At 45.8% G+C, this 22,455-nt stretch overlaps 1 protein-coding gene across 6 annotated transcripts in view; it reads right to left on the bottom strand.

Moving 5' to 3' along the window:
• The window catches only part of KLC4 (kinesin light chain 4), a 74,294-nt gene extending 51,907 nt beyond the window's left edge, over positions 1-22,387 (bottom strand). For 5 of the 6 annotated variants that reach the window (XM_063123946.1, XM_063123949.1, XM_063123950.1 and 2 more), the window contains exon 1: positions 22,283-22,387. The gene's annotated coding sequence lies outside the window, so the exon portion shown is untranslated. Of the gene's footprint in view, positions 1-9,462; positions 9,571-22,282 lie in introns of those variants that run through there. The other variant, XM_063123948.1, reaches the window with a different exon arrangement.
• Between the last annotated feature and the right edge of the window lie 68 nt (positions 22,388-22,455).

Raw genomic sequence — 22,455 nt, 5'->3', positions numbered from 1 at the left:
AAAGTCGCTTTTTAGACAAAATGTGTTGCCCAATTAATCAGGGAGTCCTTTTTTAAATCCTTTGTCCCCAGGCTCCAGGCTATCACTGGCTACTAGTCCTGATGGGTATATATTACCTCCAATATCAGAGGCAATATGGCTCTTAGTACCAGTTGCTGGAAAACATGAGGGGGAGGGCGCTGCTATTGCATTCATGTGCAGCTCGTAAGCTTCCCAGAGGCATGTGGCTGGTGACTGTGGCAAACAGGATACTGGACTACACAGGCCTTCGATCTGATCCAGCATGGCTCTTCTTATGTACATGTGACCCTACTGTCACCAAGTTTAAGTATATGTAACTCAGTCTTCCCAACCTGATGCTCTCCAGATGTGTTGGACTATAACTCTTGGCACATCTGGGGAGCACACGGCTGTTGTAACTGAAACAAACACATTCCTGCCCCATTTCTCCTTGCCTCCATTTCTGATCCCTTTCTTGTCTCCCGTATGTCATATCAGCCTTCCCCAAAGTGGCGCCCTCCACACGTTTCAGACTTCAGTTCCCATCAGCCCCAGGCAGAATGGTCAATGGCCTGGAACGCTGAGTTTCAGTCCAAAATATCTGGAGGGCACTAGGATGGGGAAGGGCATAGGGACCGATCCTCTTGTAACTGTAAAGCACTGTGCAGACTGATGGCAATAAATGAAGATTAATTAACTGATTGAAACCCCCTTAAGAAAGCTATAAAGACTGATCTATTCCGGCAGGAATTTTAGGATGTTTTAATAATATATACTATGTTTTTTATACTTATTGTTGTTCCCCGCCTTGATCCAAATGGAGAGGCAGGTAATAAATAATAATAATAATAATAATAATAATAATTCAATCTAACCAATCAAAACAATTGAAAGGTTATACTTTTTTTTACCACCAGGAGGAGCAACCATTTGGATTCCCTACCATAAATGCCTTGGGTCATCTCTGCTTTCTGGGAGAAAGATTATGGTAGGGTGACCATATAAAAAGGAAGACAGGGCTCCTGTATATTTAACAGTTGCATAGAAAAGGGCATTTCAGCAGGTGTCATTTGTATGCATGCAGCACCTGGTGAAATCCCCTCTTCATCACAACAGTTGAAGCTGCAGGAGCCCTGCCTAGCGTGACCAGATACAAAAGAGGGCAGGGCTCCTGCAGCTTCAACTGTTGTGATGAAGAGGGGATTTCACCAGGTGCTGCATGCATACAAATGACACCTGCTGAAATGCCCTTTTCTATACAACTGTTAAAGAAACAGGAGCCCTGTCCCCCTTTCCATATGGGTCGCCCTAGGTTATGGGTCTTATCCGGATGGCAACTGCCAGGTAACTTAGGAAGCTGGCTTAGGTAGAGTCAGACCATTGGTCTGTCTAACTCAGTACAATTTACACTGACTGGCAGCAGCTCTGCTCTCCAGGGTTTCGGGCAATTTCCCAGCCTTACCTGGAGACACAGGTGCTTTGCTACCAAGCTATGGCTCAGCCCAATGAAGCGATGATAGCGAAGTGTTTTGGTATCCAAGTAACTGGCTAACCAGAGCAAGGGGCTAGATCTCAGATGGTTGGATCCAGTCTTACAACTACTTAAGAGCAGCCCCACTGAAATTATGACTACCAATGACTTAAAAGTGAATCTAACACAGATGCACCACTGAGGGGGGGGAGGAAAGGGGAAAGCATTCCCAAACTGCCAGCATTCATTCTGCCAAATCCTGGATTTTCAGGTTTAAATCAACAGCATTTACTAAAGTATCCTAAAACAGGAGAGATTAATAATAAACATTCAAAACCTTACTCCTAATCTGATTTGACCATAAGCAGAGGCCCTTACCTGGGTTTCCCCATCATTTGAGGTGTGGCAAGTAGTTACATTGAGGACCTTTTCAGTGGTGGTGTCATTCCAGCTTTGGAATGATCACCCCAAAGAGCCTTGGTTTGCACTCACATGAGCGTTTTTTCAGTGCCGGACAAAGACCTTTTTATTTCAATCTGCACGTGCTTTTGAAATCATTCACTGGAGCCACACCCACTGGCAAAATCTATCAGGTTGGTATTTATTTATTTATTTATTACATTTCTATACCGCCCAATAGCCGGAGCTCTCTGGGCGGTTCACAAAAATTAAAAACATTCAAAGTATAAAACAACAGTATAAAACCATAATATAAAACACAATATAAAAGCTCAACCAGATAAAAACAGCAGCAATGCAAAATTACAAATTTAAAACCATGTTATTTAAAATTTATAGATTGTTAAAATGTTGGGAGAATAAAAAGGTCTTCACCTGGCGTCTAAAAGCATATAATGTAGGTGCCAAGCGAACCTCCTTAGGGAGCTCATTCCACAGCCGGGGTGCCACAGCGGAGAAGGCCCTCCTCCTGGTAGCCACCTGCCTCACTTCCTTTGGCAGGGGCTCACGGAGAAGGACCCCTGAGGATGACCTTAGGGTCCGGGCAGGACATATGGGAGGAGGCGTTCCTTCAGATAACCTGGCCCCAAGCCGTTTAGGGCTTTAAATGTTAATACCAGCACTTTGAATCGGGCCCGGACCTGGACTGGCAGCCAATGAAGCTGGAAAAGGACTGGCATAATGTGATCTCGTCGGCCAGTCCCTGTTAGTAGGCGGGCTGCCCTGTTTTGTACCAGCTGAAGTTTCCGGACCGTTTTCAAAGGCAGCCCCACGTATAACGCATTGCAGTAATCCAAACGAGAGGTTATCAGAGCATGGATAACTGTAGCTAGGCTATCTCTGTCCAGAAAAGGGCGCAGCTGGTATATCAACCTGAGCTGATAAAAGGTGCTCTTTGCCACTGAGTTCACCTGTGCCTCAAGTGACAGTTCTGGATCCAAGAGCACCCCCAAACTACAGACCTGATCCTTTAGGGAGAGTGCAACCCCGTCCAGGACAGGGCAAACATCACCTCGCCGGACAGATGAACCACCCGCTAACAGTACCTCCGTCTTGTCTGGATTGAGTTTCAGTTTATTAGCCCTCATCCAGTCCATTACTGTGCCCAGGCACTGGTTCAGAACAGCCACTGCCTCACCTGGGTTTGATGAAAAGGAAAGGTAGAGCTGGGTATCATCCGCATATTGATGACACCTCAGTCCACATCTCCGAATAACCTCCCCCAGCGGCTTCATGTATATGTTAAACAGCATAGGGGATAAGATAGAGCCCTGTGGAACCCCATAGCTTAGGAGCCACGGCACAGAGCAATAATCCCCCAGCACCACCTTCTGGAATCGGCCATCCAAGTAGGAGCGGAACCACTGCAACGCTGTACCTCCAACTCCCAGCTCATACAACCTATCCAGAAGGATACCATGGTCGATGGTATCGAAGGCTGCTGAGAGGTCTAGGAGAACCAACAGGGTCGCACACCCCCTGTCTCTCTCCCGACAGAGGTCATGAGGGAAAGGCCCTTTGCTGCAGTGGCTCAACATTTGTGGAATTTTATTACAGTTTATTTATTTATTACATTTTTATACCGCCCAATAGCCGAAGCTGTCTGGGCGGTTCACAGTTGAGGTTCACAAGGCGCCATCCTATCCTCAATGCTGTTTAACATCTACATGAAACTGCTGGGAGAGATCATCCAGAGGCATGGGGCGGGTTGCTAACAGTAAGCTAATGACACCCAAATATATTTCTCTATGCCTTCGACAACAGCATCAGCTAAGGATAGCGTCTCTCCTCTGAATGAATGCTTGGAGGTGGTAATAGGCCGGATAAGGAAAAACAAACTGAGGCTGAATCCAGACAAAATGGAGGGGCTTACTGTCAAAGGCCCAAACTTGGGTTTGGAGTTGTGTCAACCAGTTCTGGATGGGGTTACATTCCCCCTGAAAGACTGCAATTGCAGCTTAGGGGTGCTCCTGGATCCGTTGCTCCAAATGACAGCCCAGATAGATACAACAGCCAGGAGTGCCTACTGTCAGCTTCAGCTGATACGACAGCTGCGCCCCTTCCTAGAATTGGAAGACCTAAAGACAGTAGTGCACACACTGGTAATTTTGAGGCTCAACATCTGTAATGCGCTGTACATAGGGCTACCTTTGTGCCTAGTCCAGAAACTTCAAAACTAGTTCAAAATATGGCAGCCAGGTTGGTCCGCAGTTCACCTCGGGATGACCATATTACAGCACTCCACTGGCTGCCAATTTGTTTCCGGGCAAAGTATAAAGTGTTGGTTATTACCTTTAAAGCTGGAGGGGGCCCTCTGGAGCAGGTTTCTTTTTGCGGGGGGTTGGGGGGGAGGACAAAGTCCCATTGAGTGAGTGGATTTTGAAGACCAACACATCTGAAGGACACCAGGCTGGGGAACGCTGCCATAAGCCAAGGTAAGCAGTAGAGTAGTGCCCAATCACAGTTGAACACTTGTGAGCACACGTGAACACCCCACGATTCCTGGAAGTTCACTTGGATAACCAATTTCATGATGGGGGGAAACCCCTCTATATTTACTGAAGGAAGAACTTGGGTATTCTGGCACATATCTAACACCACCTTCTTCCTAGCTCAGACGTTCTGTCTTGACTTTGCATAAATAAACACTTGAGGGAGAACACCAGAATAGCAGGCAGACAGCCACCGTGCCATCTTCAAATGGACCTGTCACAGCAATACTGTGGCAATTCCGTAATGTCTGCAAAACGCTCACTCGTATCCTGTTTGGGTCATGAACTCATCAATACCTACTGCTACAAAGATAACAGAGGAGTTGCTATGTAACTCTTGTGCCCTCAGGCCAGCAACTTCCAGGCCTGAGTCATCACAATGAGGTGTGGGACAGATGGAAGAAAAAGGCACGCGCAAAGTCCAAAAGCGGCTCTACAGATGTAGATGGCTCCTAACCACTCCCGGGTTGTTTCCTTGCCACTGATGCTTCCAGATTTATTTCTGGCTGGGAAAGAAGAATCGTCAAAGTCAATGCTTGTGGAGAACCAGTAGGCTTGTACGTCAGGAGTCTAATGAAGTAGGCAGAGCTCTTCAAATTTCTCTTACTGCATGGAAGGGAGCAGCATCTCAGGGTTAGAGAGGAGGAAGGAGACACAGGGAGTGTGTTCTAAGGCGGACCAAAACACAAAAACAGCCCAGGAACAAACCACAGCACTTACGTTCTTAGATCTGTACCATGGTTTGGAATAGACAACTGCTATTTCCAACTCTTCACAAAAATATGGAGGTCCCTGCAAAGATATCCCAGTCTCTTTTGCTATATTTTCAGCTTTCAGGGGTCTTTGAAACCAGTCATTGCCAAACTGTGTTTCAAAAACAACAACAAACCTGCCGTGTGTTGCGTTGTTGCTGCAACACAAAACACTTGAGGCCTCATGCAAGACCAAAGCGCCCACCCATACAGAGGAGGCTGCCCGTGGGATCTCTGCATGTTCCACCGTTCTGACCTTGCCTCTTTCCAGTCAGCTCCTCTAAGGGTGGGCAATTCTGTTGCATCTCTACCAGTCCCCAATGGAGATTGCCTGTTGCATCTCCGCACAGGTCAGTGCTTTGGAGATGCTTCATCCCATTCAGGAGGCATGTTCAGGGCAGTGACACACAGAACTGAGACACAAAGGGATGACTGAGGGCAAGTCATTCTTACGCTCACGCCCAATAATCTTTAAGATTAGAGTCCTTAAGTGTGATGTGTGCATCCAGTGTTAATTAAAAACAAAACATGCTTCTGCTACAAGAAGTTTGAAAAATATGCTCTAGTGTCACAAGGGAAACATGCAGGCAATATTCCACCTATTGCTCAGTAAGAACTGTATTAAATAATAAAATCAGTTAAGAAATTTAAAACTGACTGCTTACATCAGCCTTGTAAATAAACCTACCACAAATATTGCTAGCCTATATATAAAAAATAAACCACTAACTTGCTAAGAGGCTAGTAGCTTGTATTTCCACGCTGGCTGAAGAAGAGAGGAACACCCCCACCCCCGCCTCCATGGACAAAACAGAAATGCAAAGCACTAGCCCCTTAGCAAGCGAGTAAAATAAAATAGAAAGCCTTCTACCAAGCAGACTGGTGAAGGAGGAACAGAGAAATCCATCCATCTATTCCTCCTCCACCAGCCCATCGTGTTTCTGTAATGATCACAGAGGATCATTCATCCGTGGCCTGCGTGGAAACCAAGTTGGCTGACGGAGGAAGGATGGCGCTCGCTCGCTTGCATGGAATTTCTCGTTGCCACAGGTGAGCTGTTAAATTCAAGCCTAAGTTAAGTAAAGGCTAGGCAGCACAACCATGGCCCCGTTCAGAAGACACCTTAAACCACAGGTTTAACCACAGTGAATAAGGCAAAAAGTCTTATTCACTGTGGTTAAAGCCGTGGTTTAAGGTGTCTTCTGAACAGGGCCCATGGGATCCATGGCTAAGGGTCTGCTGGTTCATCTGACCAATAAGATAGTTAAAGGAAGGATTAATTTAGTCCAAATAAAGCAAAAAAAAAAAAAAAGGCAATCCAGTCTAGCTGGATCATAGGCTGCGGTCTGTGCACATACCTTTGATCCTAATGGACTGAGTCTGCTAATAGTTTGTGCTACTAGGGAAGAGATGGGCCAGATGGAAGAACTACTATATCCTTCTATTTTACAGGTCCCTTCGCTGGTGTGTGTGGCGCAGAGCGGTAAAGCAGCAGTTTCTGCAGCTGAAACTCTCCCCACGGCCTGAGTTCGATCCCAGCGGAAGCTGGTTTCAGGAAGCCGGCTCGGGTCGACTCAGCCTTCCATCCTCCCGAGGTCGGTAAAATGAGTACCCAGTCAGCTGGGGGAAAGGTAATAACGGCCGGGGAAGGCATCGGCAAACCACCCCGCTATAAGGCCTGCCAAGAAAACGTCAGCGAAAGCTGGCATCCCTCCAAGAGTCAGCAATGACTCAGTGCTTGCACGAGAGGTTCCTTTCCTTTTTCCTTCCCTGGTCTACGTATTAACCTGACAAAACAATGCAGCGCCCAAAGCAACCAAACTAGTTTCCTTTATTCAGAGGCTTCAGCTGCACTCTGCTCACTTGTCCCTGAAGAGACAATAGTGCTGCTTTGGCCAACTGTTTCCCTTTGGCTGCTCATGCACTATTCACTCCTCGACAAGACTCAGTGCCAAGACTAACAAGTACTCAAAAGGGTTTTGTACATGGCAACGTCAAGCGGGACTGCCTTCTAAAGAAGGCAATGATTAAATAGGAGTCTACTGTGGCTTCAGAATGCATTCCACTCTGAGATGGGGCTGAGGATGCAACCCTATGCACGTTTAGGCAGAAAAAGATCCTTCCACGCCCAGCATTCCCTAGCCAGCACCGGGAATGCTGGGAGTAGTACGCCTTTCCCCCCCTGTCTAAACATGCGTAACGTTGCTTCCCAATGTTTCTTACACTTCTCTTATGCATGGCGTCTCAACATGTTGTCTGGGGATGATGGGAGTTGTAGTTCAATATAACTAGAGGGCACCAGGTTCCCCTTAAGAACAGAGGAAGCCCCCTTATACTAAGTGAGGCCCAACTCTCCAGATCTTCAGACCAGGTTCTTGCCAATCCCTCCCTGGAGATTGAACCCGGAACCATCTGCACGCAAAGCCGCTGCTCTGCCACTCAGCTACGACCCTTCTCCACCGCTGAAGGCGGCTGCAAGCACAAGGACCACAGTGAATTGGGAGTGTGCTACATGAAGTGTTCTCAATGCACAACCTCCTTGGAAAGGAGGCTGCCACCCCACACTGTCAGGCTGGCTATAACAGGGGCAGCCCACGTGCTCGCCGTCACCCATGGCTTGGAAACGAGTTCTTCAGCAGGCCTCTTTCCCTGCAAGGGAGCAGCAGCCTTCTACTATCCCCAGGACCACCGCTTACAATCGGGCATCAGGTTTGAAACTACCACGGCACGGACAGTTGGAGAGAGTGCTGCAGTGAGGCCTCAGGGCACTGTTCCAGAGCTATCCCCGGAGCCAGAGGCCCAGTTTATATAGACAGTAGCATGGAACGGTAACATTTTGCCTGGACTGTACCACTTCAGGCTGCAGGCGGAAGATGTGAGTGCACAGCAAACCCCCTTGCATATAGAAAAAACAACAAATCAGTCAGAACCGACCAGCCCAGCCTTGTCCCTCAGGTGCTAGCTTTCTATATATGAGTGCTTTGGCGGTGGAGCATTGAAACAAGATAACCTGTAGCATTATGTGGTACAGTCCAGGAAAAACAACAACAACTTAATTCTACTTTCCATATAAATTGGCTTGGAGAGGAGCACCTTTCAGACACTGTAATTACTGGGCTTTTATACTGTTTAAACTGTTCTCCAAAGCATCCAGTCAGACTGTACATGTAAGTCATGAAGCTTCACACAAGAAGAAGGGCTGACTCTCAAGGGAAGCCTCTAGGACAAAAACATCATCTGACAGATGGGTGAAATATTAGATTTTGCCTTCATCTCTTCAAACAGCTACGGCTCCCAAGGCTGACAGATTTCAATTTCACACAGCGACTATGTTTGGCACTGGCAGGATTTCGTGAGTGCTGCTCCATCCTTGCCTCTGATGCATTAGGCTCTTGCCTACTAAAGTTTATGAGACGATAAACGTGTCCGTTTTCTCACAATACAATGAGTTCCTTCTGCAAGGTTGCTTATTCCCATTTTACAAACAGTGAACTGAGGCTGAGAAACACCTACTCGCCGAAAGCAACACAAGGTCTGGGGCAGAGGTGAGACTTGAACCCAAGTCTTCTGGGCTCAAATCAAACCCCGCCCCCGTTGAGCCACACCATCCTTCAGCCTCTGTGCACTAATACTTGCATTCCCTGAGGCTGACGCAGCAGCGCTGGGCCCCACGGAGTCTCAGTAACCCATTGAGCTGGAAGATCGAGCATTAGCTTCCAAAGAGGGTAAGTTTAAGCAAAGCAACAACCACCGTAAATGGACAAAAACGTTGAGAGGTAGAACGATGTCTTGGGTCAATGTGCCTCTCTAGTGCTTTTCAGCTTGGCCTGTGCATCACCCACTCTTTGGTGCATCGCCAGGCTCCAACATTGCTAGGTCACACCTGCACTGCACAGGGCAAAGCAGGCTGTGCCTCCTACCTATGAACTCATCCCTGCCAATCCATCCACAAGAGCTCCACGTCAGCTGCTGCCCTCTGCTTTGTCTTGCGATGCTGCTAGCAGCACAACCCCACCCTGCCTTACTCGCCAACGAAGCTACCCAAAGAATTCAGATGCCCATTTAATCCAATCCAACACAACCCCGTGGGCTGCCAGAAGGATGCTCCTTGCTATATACCGGCACTCCCGTTCTCTGTTCCACCTTTCTGTCCCTCCAGAGAGGCTCCATCCGACTGCAAAAGCAAGGACGAGCGTGACTCTTTGTCAAGAAGAACGACCAGCGTCCTGATGTTTGTCCTTCAGCTCCCCGACAGCTGAATCCCCACCCACCCAACAGAGCAACTTACACTATGCAGAAGCGGGTTTCGCACAAAAGCCTCCTCGGACCAAGTGAAGCTACAGAAACTGCAAGGTGAGAGGTATCTGCGGCAGACAGAGAGCCAGTAGGGGAGCATCTGCTGGTCTGAGCTCCCTCCCGACCGGAGGCAGAGTTACTATGCAGCTTGGTGACCCACCCACTGCAGCAGCAGCAGCGGGGGAAAAGATGCAGCCAGACTGCCGGGGGACAGCAGATGCTCTCCTGCAAGTGCAGGCAAGACGGCACACGGGAGGCATCAGTCTCTAGGAAGTGACGGAAATGCTACGGAGCACAAATCAGCGTCCTCCGACGCTGCTCATCCTGCAGCTGCAAGCAAGCTCTGCACTTCAAGATGCCCCACCCTGGCTTCCTCACAGCCACCTCCCTTTGTTCCAGCAGGTCTGTTGTTGTGGTTCTTCTCCAAGGCACACTTCAGCAAGATATTCAATTGCTGCACTTCCTCTGCTCCTCAAGGAGCTCAGTCAGCAAATACCTGGAGCAGGAACAGCAGCTCTTCAGGAGTCCCACAGCTGTCAACATGGAATTATCACCAGCCTTTGACTATAGCAGGGGTGTACAACCTCAGGCCCAGGGGCCAAATCTGGCTCTCCAGGATTCCCCATATGGCCACGTCTTTTCCCTGACCAACATTTGTTTTCTGGTTTCCTGGCTTTTGTGCAGCCCCCCTAGCTCCCCAATACTAAAAGGTCGAAATGCCTCTCCTAAAGCTTAGTTACTGACAGTAAGAGCTTTAAGCTAAAATATGCTGGCATTTTAGGCCACAGCCTTTTGCCTTTGACTCCGCCCACCACTGGCATGCGGCCCGCGAAAGCTTTTCTGAAATGGAATCTGGCGCTCTGGTTGAAAGAGGTTCTGCACCCTTGTTCTAGAGAAAGATCCATACTTGAGCTGTTCCATATAAATAAAGACCGACTATGACCCTGTTCAGATGACATGCTAATCCATGGTGGTTAAGCATTTTGAGTTAAACATTATGGCTTAGCATGTCGTGTGAACCATTCCTAACCATGGTGGTTTCATAACCATGGTTTAAACACGCTCACTAACCATTTGCTGCAAATGGGTTAGAGGCCTAACCATGGCTTAGCATGTCATCTGAATTTATTTATTTATTTATTACATTTCTATACCGCCCAATAGCCGGAGCTCTCTGGGCGGTTCACAAAAATTAAAAACATTCAAAGTATAAAACAACAGTATAAAACAGTCCCTATGTGGTCTGGCTCCCACTAGAGAGGTGCAAAACCATCCATTTCCCCCCAACCCCCTACAAATATTTTTGCCTTCTTGAACACTGACATCATATGGTTTGGACAAGGTTTGCAAATATCCAATGTTGGCTGTTGCTCACAGTTCCCCAATCTACCAAGAGGCTATTTTGCTACAAGCCAAGCGATTGTTCATTAGTTTCCCATTTAAGGGTCAGACCGAAAGAGGTGTTGCACTTTGCCTTTATGTTGGACTAACGCTGTCTGAGGCCCTTGGAAAGAGGTATGTACATAAGTAACCAAGAGATGCAATCTTCAAGGATCAAGGAATGCCAGAGACATCAGAGACTCACTGTTTAATAAACATAACTTACAGTGCTGTTTTGAGCATCTTTACTCAGAATTAACTCCTGCTCAATATATAGGCTTACTTCCTACTCAAGGAGTTAAATAAATGGGGCAAGGATTAAAAAGAACATGATAATCGGAGTCTACTACCGACCACCCAATCAAGGAGAAGATGAGGATGAAACTTTTGAGAAACAAATTGCCAGTGTTTCAAGGAAGTGTGATGTAGTAGTGATGGGGGACTTCAATTACCCTGATATCTGTTGGGAGACCAATACTGCCAAAAGCGGCCCTTCCAAGAAATTCCTGACATGTATGGGTGATAACTTTCTCCTACAGAAAGTGGAGGAAGGAACTAGAGGATTGGCAATCCTTGACTTGATATTGACCAATAGGGATGACTTAGTGGATAAAGTGGCAGTTACAGGAACTCTGGGGGAAAGTGACCACGTCATATTTGAATTCTTGATGATGAAGGAGACAAAAGTTGAGTGTAGCCATACACGTACTCTGGATTTTAGGAAAGCTGATTTTAATAAACTCAGAACTATGATAAGTAAGGTCCCGTAGCAAGTGAGCCTAATGAGAAAAGGAGTGCAGGATGGGTGGGAGTATTTAAAAAAGGAAATTTTAAAGGCACAGTTACAAACAATTCCAACAAGGAGAAAAGATAGAAGACAACAGAGGAAACCAATGTGGCTCCACAAAAAGCTTAGAGATGACCTGAAAACAAAAAAGGATACATATAGGAAGTGGAAGGAAGGCCAGGCTACAAAAGAAGAGTACAGACAAGTGGTGCAGAAGTGCCGAAATGGCGTCAGGAAGGCTAAAGCTCAGAATGAGCTGAGATTAGCGAGGGATGCTAAAAGCAATAAAAAGGCTTTCTTCAGATATGTGAGTAGTAAAAGACAGAGGAAAGAAATGGTGGTTCAACTGCTTAATGAGAATGGCAAATTGATAACAGATGACAAAGAAAAGGCTGAAGTGCTCAATTCCTACTTTGCCTCAGTCTTCTCCCAAAAGCGGGTCTATGACCCCCCTGGAAAAAGTGAAGCAGAAGTTGAGGGGGCAGGATTACAGTTTGAGATTGATAAACAAATGGTCAAAGAACACCTAATTTCCTTGAATGAGTTCAAATCTCCAGGGCCCAATGAACTGCATCCTAGAGTAATGAAGAAGCTAACGGAAGAACTTTCAGAACCTTTGTCTATTATCTTTGCAAAATCATGGAAGACGGGTGAGGTGCTGGACGACTGGAGGAGGGCTAACGTTGTCCCTGTCTTCAAAAAGGGCAAAAAGGAGGAACCTGGGAACTACAGACCAGTCAGTAGGACATCCATCCCTGGGAAAATTCTGGAGCAGATTATAAAGAAGTCAATCTGTAAACACCTTGAAATCAATGCAGTGAATACTAGAAGCCAATATGGATTTGTCAGGAACAAATCCTGTCAGACTAATTTGATCTCATTTTTTGATAGGATAACCTCCCTTGTGGACTGTGGGAATGCTGTGGACGTCATATATCTTGACTTCAGCAAAGCTTTCGACAAAGTGCCCCATGATATTCTGATTAACAAACTAGCTAAAAGTGGGCTAGATGGAACAACTATTAGGTGGATTCACAGTTGGCTACAGAATCGGACTCAAAGAGTACTTATCAATGGAACCTTTTCAAACTGGGGAGAGGCAACGAGTGGGGTACCACAGGGCTCAGTCCTGGGCCCAGTGCTCTTCAACATTTTTATTAATGATCTGAACGAGGAGGTGCAGGGAACGCTGATCAAATTTGCAGATGACACAAAATTGGGTGGGATAGCTAATACCCTGGAAGACAGAAACAAACTTCAAAGTGATCTTGATAGGCTGGAGTGCTGGGCTGAAAACAACAGAATGAAATTTAATAGGGATAAATGCCAAGTTCTACATTTAGGGAATAGAAACCAAAGGCACAGTTACAAGATGGGGGATACTTGGCTCAGCAATACTACAAACGAGAAGGATCTTGGAATTGTTGTAGATCGCAAGCTGAATATGAGCCAAGAGTGCGATATGGCTGCAAGAAAGGCAAATGCTATTTTGGGCTGCATTAATAGAAGTATAGCTTCCAAATCACGTGAGGTACTGGTTCCTCTCTATTCGGCCCTGGTTAGGCCTCATCTAGAGTATTGCGTCCAGTTCTGGGCTCCACAATTCAAGAAGGACGCAGACAAGCTGGAGCATGTTCAGAGGAGGGCAACCAGGATGATCAGGGGTCTGGAAACAAAGCCCTATGAAGAGAGACTGAAAGAACTGGGCATGTTTAGCCTGGAGAAGAGAAGATTGAGGGGAGATATGATAGCACTCTTCAAATACTTAAAAGGTTGTCACACAGACACAGTCATTGTGGGGGCGCATGTAAGCGCCCTCACAACGATGTGTAGATTCCCTGCTGGTCCAGGATAATCCACCAAAGCCTCTTCCTTGATGGCCTTTGGTGGAAGACTAGGCTAGATGCTACTCTATTCCTTCTAGACTTTAGTTCATTCTCTCTAGTCTTATACAGTTGATTTTATGGCCATAGGTTTAATGATTTTAACTATGTTGTTAAGTGACTTTGGCTGTGCATGGAATCTTTATAGCCTGTCTTCCAAATATAACAACAACATCTCTTTACTCACCAATGCAATTTAGACCTTATTCCTACCCATCATTCTGCCACTACAGTCCTACTGCTTTCATATTGCACAAATCAAGGCTTTTCCTTCCCCCAGTTCTCCCCAAGTCATGACACCCCCCCAAAAAAGAAGACATATTCAATGAAGCATCTATCTCAACCCTCAATGGCATGCCAAGACACACACGGTTCCTCAATTGCTGCCTCCAACATGTAAACACACCTTACCTTCCCCTAAAGGGCAGACACACATGCAAAATGCTAATAATCGTTTGCCCTACTTGAATCAATGGCAGAATCAAAGGATTAAACAGGTACAGGGTGGGGCGGCGCTGAGCTCCACTCTATGTACAAGATAAGCGCCCACTATAAAACCCACCAGTACAAGGCAGCCTTGTCTCTTGCTTATATCCAGCAAGGGGAAAAACAAGGCTTTTACTCTACTGCTAGGTAAATATTAACTCTGCACTCCTATTTCCAAGGTGGTTTAATTCCAGCTGCACCCAAGGGGATCTGTGTTTCCTACTGCCGTTCGATTCTGTTCTGCTGCAGCGTGTGGTCACATCAAGGGATATTAAATGTTAAATGGTCTGGTCTGAGGAGAGGAAAGAGAGTCAGTCTGGGGAAGGGAAGAGCTAATATAATACATATAGCCTAGTCAAAACTATGCTTGTCTAAAGTTGCAGGGCTTCCTAAAAAGTCTGAACTACACTCCAGTATCAGAAAGCTCTTACTGTCAGTAACTATGCTGTAGGAGAGACATTTCAGCCTTTTTGAATCAGGAAAAAAATGCACAAAAGCCAGGGAACCAGCAAACTAATTATTTTGGGGGGCAGGCAGGGGAAGGGTATATTGCAAACTGGGGAGCCCCACAGAGCCGGATTGCCCCCCAGGCTTGAGATTCTACACCCCTGATTTAGGATATGGCTATCAAAGCCTACAGTGAAAGCAAAGAACAGCAGTGCAGTCAGGGCTTGTCCTTTGAACTGAAGCCCAGGGTCCCACAGCCCTAGAGCTACAGGCCAAATAACTCCCCAGAGACTGGCAGGTGATGGAGGCAGTGACACAGGTCTGGCTGCAGCATCCTTCCTTTGTTTTTGTTTTTAAAAAAACATTTTTATAGCTAGTGAGGAGCTGGCTGGGCATGTGACTATTATTTTATATTTTATTATGTTTACTTTAAAATATATATATTATCTATATAAATGTGTGTGTGTGTGTGTGTGTGTGTGTGTGTGTGTGTATTCTACAACAACATGGTGCTTATTCTCAAGTAAATGTGTTTCGCATCAGAGCCACAATTCCTGGACTGAAACTTTAATTCTAAATTGAGACCACTCCTGTGAATCCCCCAGAGATACAAAGGGGTAATTTGTTGTTAGCGTCTGAACTGCACATTTTCCACACATCAATACCCATGCTGACAGTGCAGATCTCACAGCCCAGATGCAGATAATATGCCTCCATACAGAACAACAGATGCACTGCTACCAGCATCACGTTACACCTATTAAAACACAGCAAGCATTTCAAGCCTCCTCAAGAGCAGCGGCTGATAAGTGATCGATATATCAGACACACACAAAAACAAGAACAACATGCTGTCAGACTCATCTCCTTAACAGCGATCTTCTTCTGGGGTAGTTTCATTCACATAAATGATGTTCTTCTAGGGTGATTTTAGTTAAGCCCAAATACAACAAAACAGAAAGAAGGGACTGAGCAAAAGGAAGGATATGCCAGAGAATTACTGCGTGATGATCTATCCACACCAGTTTGCAGCTACTTGTGACAGCCAACTTCACACAGAGTGGGAGAAGCTTTTTAGTTGCAATGACGATGCATGCCCACTGTCGCATGTCCCGTTTCAACTGCCTGCCTCTTCTATGAGTAGTTAAGGAATTAGTCGATGGGTGTATAAGCTAGAGAGATCCACTGTACACATTTAAGAAGATAGACGGACCACTGCTATATGAGAGAGGAATACAGAGGTACAAACAATAAAAGAAGCAGAGAGAGAGAGAGAGAAGGAATGTTAGCTGAAGAGCAGCAATCTGAGACTAATACATTAGCATTAGCTGGTGAGGTAGGATAGAGGAGAGAAAATGGCGGTCACCACGGAATAACAACTGTGGGGAAGCGGTTCCCACAGCCTTATTGGCAGCCGTCACTGGGAGGTGGGGCAGAGAGGCAGCACCATGCTGCTAGCTGTGCCCTGTGCAGGCACAGGCTAGTTAGGTTGTCGGCACCATGGTGCCATCTTTATTTATTTATTTATTACATTTTTATACCGCCCAATAGCCGAAGCTCTCTGGACGTTTCATCTGCAACGCTCATGCTGTCTTCCCTGCCTCCCAGTGACAACTGCTAGTCAATCACCACTCAGCAATGGTGGCCTTTTACTGCCCCGCCCCCTGCTCTATCATACCAGTCACACACACGTGTGTGTGTGTGTGTCCCCTGCCAGCCTGTCTGTCCCATGCTACAACAATTGCAGAGTTCCTAGTGGGCTGGTTGGAGGAACCCTTCCAAACCAGCAGGTAGCTGCAGACTTTGTTACAGAGCAGGGGTGACGAACCTCAGGCCTGTGGTCCCAATCCGAACCATCTGGGGTCCCCAGAAGGCCACGGCCCCTGGCCCCAACCACCAATCACTTAGAGATGTCCTGACGTTTCTGCAGTTTTTGCCCATTCTAAAAAGTTGAAATGCCTCTCCTAAGGCTTAGGAACTGGCAGTTGAAGCTTTAAGCTGAAATATGCTGGTATTTGGGAGATTTGGCTCCCACCACTTCTGCCTTTGAGAGCTTCCCCTAAATGGAATTCAGGCCTCGGATTAAAATAAATTCACCACCCCTGTTGGAGACACAGGGACTCGCACATCCTCTTCTGAAGGCTTTCTTTTCGCTCCCCCTCTCTCCCCCACCCCAGCTTTCCTAGCAATATTTGGCAACAAGGGAGAGGGCCTTTTCGGTGGTGGCCCCCCAACTGTGGAATGATCTCCCTGAGAAGGCTAAGCAGGCATAAAGGTAGTATAGTTCTACTAGATACTGTTGCCTGGTACAGCTGAACAGATTTCTATGGTATTTACAATCCCATTTTATGTCTACTCATAAGTCCAAAGCGACATACTTCCAAGTAATTGTATATAAGATTGTAGCCCAAGGCTCTTTCTCTTTGGTCAACTTGGGTGGGTTCAAAAGGTTCTGTTATTTCTATACCAGAGCCACTAATCATCCAAAAAGGCAGTCTTTTCTCTAACTTTTATTCAGCACCAAATTACTTGCACTGGAATCCTTTTAATTATAGGCCATTGTCCTACGTATGTGTTCGAGACAATTTAGCCATGGCTAATGTCAGCATATAGCTCTACAATGACTTGTTAGTACAGGAAGATTAAAAAACAGACAAATTAATTGCTCCCAAATGAAGACAGATACTTTAGGGAGAGTTTCCTATGAATGATCAGTCATCTAGGGTGGGTGAGTGGGGAAAGAAAGCATTTTTCAACTAAACATCTTACAATAGGATATTCAGTTTGGTGATGCTCACTAGTTAATTTTGTTTTCATTGTACATCTCAGATTTTGCAGTTGGTGCTTTTAACTACCACTAGTTTGCAGTAAAAAAAATAGAATAAAGAGGTTTACAAGTGTGTTCTTTGTTGCAAGCTGAGGTGTAAAGTTGGTCCCATGTCTGACATGGTTGAAGGCTACTGTCCAACTGATGATAAAATTGCTTTAATGAACACATGAGTTATTGTCCAAGACATTTATCATTTCAGTCTAAGAGAATTTAATTTGAGAATTTTTGGATCACATGAAAGTGCAAATCAATACATCATCTGAGCTGATGGTGGATCCATGATTGGAGCAAAGTCGTTTCAGCTTCCCATTGAGGAGAGGGAAATGTTCTGCATCCACACATTTTCCAAACTACTGCTTAAATCTCAGATAAAGTAATAGGAAAATTCTGCTTGTGGACTGTTTGGCACTGGTGCTAGAACAAAGCCAGTATTTCCATCACTAGATCAATGATCTTTTGGATACTTAAAAGTGTTTTGCAACTTCTATTACAGTCATTCTTTGTGTAAATTTGGGGTGGGCAACTGTGGGAGGTCTGGGAGCTATTTTTATGCCCCAGACCCCTCTCCCATGGGCTGCATTGTTAGAAATGTGCAATTTTAAATTGCTGGCTTGCTGCTGAAATTAGGTGACAAAATGCTCTGTACTCAGTAGCACTAAAAGGTTTAAATTTAGCATTTTGTTTGTAAAAACTTTTTTTTTTTAAAAAAAATGCAAGTATGTGGCCGGGGCCACATGCAGTCCACAGGTTGTGGGTTGCCCACCCTTGGCCTAACCGAAAGAAATATGGACTCCTCATGAGCAGGGGGTTGGACTTGATGGCCTTTAGGCCCCTTCCAACTCTGCTATTCTATGTATAGACAGCTGCTTTACTCGGAGTCAGACCAGCCCTAGTTTGTCTAGAGTATCATCTGCAACCCTATACATATCTACCTGGGAGTAAGTCCAGACAACACAGTTGGACTTCTAAATGGGATGGGTTTCCACAGCAAAAACTCTTGCTTCTTTAGATCCTTTTAATTGGAGATGCAAGGGATTGGGCCTGCATGCAAAGCATGATTTCTATCTCTGATCCCCACCCCAAAAACTATGAACTAGGAAATGCAAGAAACCATCTTGCTATCTTTATACGTGGCAGTGAGATGTAAAGAATTTTGTGTGTGTGTGTGTGTCTTAGTTGCTGTGTATAATTTAAAAAGTCAGACATCATACCTATATCATTAGTACTCGAAACAAAACCAGAAAAATATTCAAGGCTTCATACGAATTATGAGCATTCAGGAACTATAGTACGGCTTGGATTCCCCTCTTCGAGGTCAGACACAGTGCTCTGACCTTGGAAGGGAGAGTCGGAGATCCAACTTCCTCTCCCTCATAGCCAACACAGAGACAACTGCACTAGCTGCCTTTCTGAGCTTGGAAAAATCAACCTCAGAGAATGAAAAAATGGGACATTCTTGTGGAGGGGAGGAAATTGGAGAAGCCAGGATAAGGTTTATCCTGAGTTTCCTCCAGCCTCCTTCCCTCCCCCTCTGAAATGCCCTCGTTAGATGGGCTGAAAAGCAAGTCTAGAGGGGGAAAAATCAAAGATCAGAGGATGGGGAGAAAAGATTACCTCTGCCACTTCACCTAGTCTTCTATCTTCAGCCCAGCAGGGCATAGGAATCTCAGAAGCCTCCGAGTTTGGGAGCTTCCAACCTGTGAGGGCACAGTCCATGGGACTGCGCCCTTTAGCCAGTGTGGCATAGTGACTAAAGTTTTGGACTGGGAGTTGGGAGATCTGGGTTCTAGTCCCCACTTGGCCATGGAAGCTCGCTGGGTGACTTTGGACCAGTCACTGACTCTCAGCCCAACCCACGTCATAGGGTTGTTGTTGTGAGGATAAAATGGAGAAGAGGAGGATTAAGTATGTCACCTTGGGTTTCTTGGAGGGGAAAAAGTGGGATATAAATGCAATAATAAATAAATAATGTCCATTCTGTAATGATTGCTAATAAGACATAAGGCGCTCAACACATTTCAAGTAATTCTCGATAAATAATATTTGTAAGTCAGGGGTGGCGGACCTTGTCTTGGCCCAAGGGCTAAATTCTAATTTGGGAAGGGTCTTGGGGGTCTGCATTCCATCCATGGATGTGGCTAGGGGCATAGGGTAGGACCAAGGACTGAGAAAACAAAGTGGGGAGGGCCAGATATAATTCTTACCAATTTGGACATTTCCCTACTGACCATCCAAAGTACAGCTCAGTACTAAACAGGTCTATTCAAGGACAGCTCTCTTGCCTGCAAAGCACAGCTCAATTCTATGCCAGGTATTTAAGTCTTTAAATACTCTCTTAGAAATTTGCAACCGGATGGGAGTGAGTGTATGTGTGTGTGTGGACATCTGATCTATGGACTGGAGGTTCCCCATTCTTATTGTAGGTAAACGAAAGTAAGCTCTGATATTAGGGAGAAGTGCCACAACTTTTTGAAGTCATTCATTGACTGTTAGGAGTTTTAGATGAATTCCATGTACAGCACAAACCTATGAATGTCTACTCAGAGATAAATCACACTGAGTTCAATGGGACTTACTCCTACATAACTGTGCATAGGGCTGTGACCGTAGCAGCAATTAATATTTTCCGATGTCAGGGTTTGTTTGTTTAAAAAATCAGAGTTAGTTTATCTTTATTTGCTCATTCTGAAGCAAGCTCCCCCATCCCCCTGCCAACTCTTGAGTAACCTAAACAAACAGTCTCACAGATTTTTGCCAAACTGTACACTTCAAAGTAATAAAAATATATCAACAAGTGCCATCCTTTAAGAATAGCAACTCAGCCAGTGAAATTGTTCTCCCCACTTTTCTCAGCTCAACATCACCTGTAGAAAAATGTTCACACATTAGGAGTTTCTAACAGTGCAGGTTCTAATACAGAACTTTTAACTTATAGAGAAGAACAAGCCAGGTGAGCGAGCCAGAAGCATTGGGCTAACTGGAGTTGGAGACAGCTCTGGATCAGACAGCCCTCTGGCTCAACTGACCATGATTCATTTCTACCTGGAGAATCCTTTAGATACACCACAAAGCTGCTCTAGAAGTATTAATGTTCCTAGCCCAAATTCATCTTGTTCCAATAGGTCACATCTCATAATTCAGAGAGAAGACTGGGCCAAGGGTAGCAAGGGCAAAACTTTCACTCCTGTGCAAAACAACCCTATGTAGAGTGTTGTACTGCTAACGCTGCTTAGGACCGCAACTGCAACTCAGTCCCCTCACAAAAGGAGTGCCGAAGGTTACAACGTCAAAGAATCCACTCCGTTCCCTTTTGCAAGACGGCCAGGGCAGCCCACAGTCGCATGGTGCGATAGCATCATGATTATAAATAGCAGGACAGTGCCACATACACAGGAGACCTGGCAATTAAGCACATGCATTCCGACCCCTCCCAGAGCTTGCCAAAGCTGGGTTCAGAGATCAAAACTTCCTTCGACATCTAAATGATTAACAAGAGGGTGAAACCCAGGAGCCTGTAACTTTTAGGTTGGGATTGAGTAAAAAAAAAAAAAAAGCACAGGAAGATAAGACAGCTGTTCTCTTTGTAAAATGAGAACGGAATTGGTAGCACAGTTACAGAATGTTGCATCAGAGGACTTTTTAGCACATCGCAAGCTAACAGAAAACATGCCAGAATTATTAAAGAGTTCTGTGGCATCAAAGAAGGGAAAAATCTCATGAGGATGAAAGATCACTGGCTCAGCAATTCTCAAAGCAAGGCTGAACTTGCAGCAGCTGCACCCTAGTCAAGAATCCCAACCTCATCCTCTTCACCAGCTAGGATGGCTGCCACTCTTAACAGCATCATCTTAAAAACTATTTATTCAAAGCAAGTCTGCCTGAATTCAGTGGAACGTTCTCCAATGAAAATGTACATAGGACTGAGAGCAAAGCACACCAATTTTAAGTGAGGATCACCACCAAAACAGACCAATTTTAATTCAGAGCCACAGCCATGAAAGAGAGCTGAGGGTAATGCCATCATAACCAAATAAAGGACAGCAATATTGGAGAGAGTAAGGCATCACTGTTCTCTCTCCCTGCTACCCTGCCCTATTTCCCCCAAAGCTTGCCCTAACAGCCAGGTCAGGGAGCAGATTTCAAGCAGAAGAGAAGGCAATACCAAAGACTTTGCTCTGTCAAGCTATACCACTTCTGCTAGCAAAGGGAGTGGCAAAAATTCTGGGCACCTGCCCATCTTTTAGCCTAGAATATCATTTTTTGCTTTGCCAACAAAGCAGAGGCACAGCCCCGTAGAAGCAAAATGAATAAATAAAATGTGTAACTGAGTCAGGAATGAGCAACTGGACATAGTGATGGTATTGGGGGGCAGGGGTGGGGGAGAGGAAGGAAGGATCCAACACAAGTTGTGCCTCCGGTTTGAAATCAGGGCTGAATTTGAGCCACAGCTCATCCTTGGCACCTGTTTTCAGCAGTGGTGCCATCAGTGCAGGACTTTAGGGCAGAAGTCAAGGGCCCCATTCAGCAAAGCAAGCAGCAGTGCTGTCTTACCACATTTTGAAGTAAGTGACAGCATACCTTTTAAACATTAGGGCCTGAAGACTGCCCCCGCCCCCCATAAAACAGTTAAATCCAGAGTCTTCACCGTGCAGCTGCACCACTGGGTTTTCAGGGCCAACACTCAACTGTAGAACATATGAACAGACGGCAGTGCTCCTGAGCATGTAAAAAGTGCATTTCCCTTGACGCTGAGAATGGGCGAGAAGAAGAGGGCTTTCAGATCAGAGGCTGTTGCTTGCAGGTAGGGTCGCATTTTGTCATGGCTCCGATTTTCTTGTCTCTAGAAACGGTCACCAAGAAGACCCCCCAGAGGCCTACCCTTTCGACACTATCTCCCTCACAGCCATGGTTTATGACCCGCTGCCAAGACAGCCTGGGCAGAGAAGAAGACTCAGCAGTAGATTAATGAGAGACAGAAGGAGAAAAGCAAAATGCCTACCTGCTGCTTTTCTTCGGTTCTTCAGAAACAGCCTCATAGGATGGATGAGTGGACGCGCATGCGCTTACGGCTCACTTTCTCGCCGCCACCCCACAAGGCGGCTTCAGCCGTTCCCGAGTGAAGGGGTAAACAAACCTCGTTCCGGCTCCTCCCAATCTCGCTACGGCCCCTTT

The sequence above is a fragment of the Elgaria multicarinata genome, chromosome 4, assembly GCF_023053635.1.
Source record: "Elgaria multicarinata webbii isolate HBS135686 ecotype San Diego chromosome 4, rElgMul1.1.pri, whole genome shotgun sequence".
Classification (NCBI taxonomy): Eukaryota; Metazoa; Chordata; class Lepidosauria; order Squamata; family Anguidae; genus Elgaria; species Elgaria multicarinata.
Note: the sequence above shows the minus strand (reverse complement) of the source record. Positions and strands in the feature narration are given on the sequence as shown.